This window comes from Miscanthus floridulus, chromosome 9 (assembly GCF_019320115.1).
Source record: "Miscanthus floridulus cultivar M001 chromosome 9, ASM1932011v1, whole genome shotgun sequence".
In the NCBI taxonomy this organism is placed as follows: Eukaryota; Viridiplantae; Streptophyta; class Magnoliopsida; order Poales; family Poaceae; genus Miscanthus; species Miscanthus floridulus.
In genome coordinates, this window is record NC_089588.1 from 124,295,802 (window position 1) to 124,297,703 (window position 1,902).

Consider the following 1,902-nt stretch of genomic DNA (forward strand, 5'->3'; position numbering starts at 1 on the left):
ATTGCCTAAACTCCCAATATTGATTGCTGCATTCTGGCCAGTCATGTCTGGTAGGCAACTTCAAACCTTCATTCCAGCAATGTCTGAAGAAAGGATAATTCCAATGTGATTTGGCTTGTTTCCTTTCATACCTCTCCTTTTCCAGTTGATGCTGGTATTCTTGATCCTCTAACCAACGCTGATAATCCTTTTCCTTCTACCGATGCCACTTATTCAACAGGATCCGAGATTTAACTCGCGGCTTTGTTGCTCCATCTTTTCACGTTTCCCCTTGCTCATATTGGCTCCTTTGCTTGTCGTGACATATTCTAATTTCTCTATACTCGTCAGCCGATATTTGCATCTTGGGAATAACTACTCGAGCCTCTCTTGATTTGGTTGATGTTAGGACCTTAGTCTTTCCTTTGATCAGCCTAGCATCAACCATGTTTTGATCTCCTAGGAAAGGATTATCATCAACTTTCATTTTCTGAGGCGTGTCAAACTTGAGTCTTCCTTGCTGAATAGCCCTCTGTATATGCTGCTGGAAAGTTCTGCATTCATTGGTGGAATAAGAAGTAGTGTTATGGAACTTGTAGAACTTCTTATTCTTCAATTGATCAGGGGGAACATAACATGATTATCCAGCAATTTGATCTGCCCCTTCTCAAGCAAGAAATCAAAGAGCTTATCTGATTTGGCGACATCAAAGTCATAGCTCTCCTCAACTCCTCTTTCCCAAGGATTTGGCACCATCACTGTCTTTTTGCCCAAATTCCATTCAGCCGCAACAACCTCTTCTTCCTCATCTTCATAGCCATCATCGACTGAGTATGGATTATAAGCCTCGGCCACTGTGGTACTCTTCTGGAATCGGGTATCTCTGCGCATACTCTGGAATTGGCTATTGAGCACCGCCACTTGTTGAGCCAATTGACCTAAGTTGTTGAATTCTTGTGCCAGCAGCTTTTCCTTCCACATTGGCAGCATTCCTTGAATGGCTAAAGCAGCTAGCTAGTCGTCAGCCAAATTTAATGAGAAGCATAAGTTTCGAGTCTCTCGAAACCTCTGAAGAAACTTAGTGCCCGATTCACTAGCCTTCTGTCTTATGGTTGTCAAATTGGTTATCTTCTTTTCTCCAGTCCTAGTGTAAAAATATGTATGGAATTTCTTCTCTAGGTCAGCCCAATTGGCAATGGAGTTGACTGGCAGTGATGAAAACTAAGTGAAGGCTGGCCCTGATAGGGACAGGGAGAAGAAACAAACTTGATGGGCCTCTTCAACAGATGCTTCACCCAACTATGTAAGATACTGACTGACATGTTCTATTGTGCTTGTACTATCATGTCCAGTGAACTTGACAAACTCTGAGAGCCTATAATTTGTGGGAAGAGCGACTAAATCATACCATTCTGGATATGGGCATTTGTACAAGAAGGTCAGTCCTTTTGGATTCAGACCAAACTGATTCTTCATCATCTCGGTCACCCTCAACAACTCATCAGCACTTGAATTTGGATTTCACTGCACCTGCTAACCCATCTATGGATTGAAATCCCGTGTGCCTTGATACCCTGGATTCGGAATCATGTGAAGGGTGTTGTAATCTGTGCCATAGTGATACCCTTATGGAATCTCTATCTGCTGGGTCCTTTGTTGGTTTGTTACTTGAAGTCTCTGATTATAGACATGAGGATCTATATCTCTACAGATCCTTTGAACAGACGGCGTTATTTTTTGAGCCGATGATGGTATATGGCCTGATGTGTCAAAATTAATCATCTGGTTCTGACCTTGCTCCAACGGCTGTTGCACATGCTGCACTGACGATCTAGGATTATACTGCGTCTATTTTGTGGTAGCACCTTGAACTTGTTCAGATGAACCCTGAACTGCCTGGACATCATCATTAATAGTTGATGC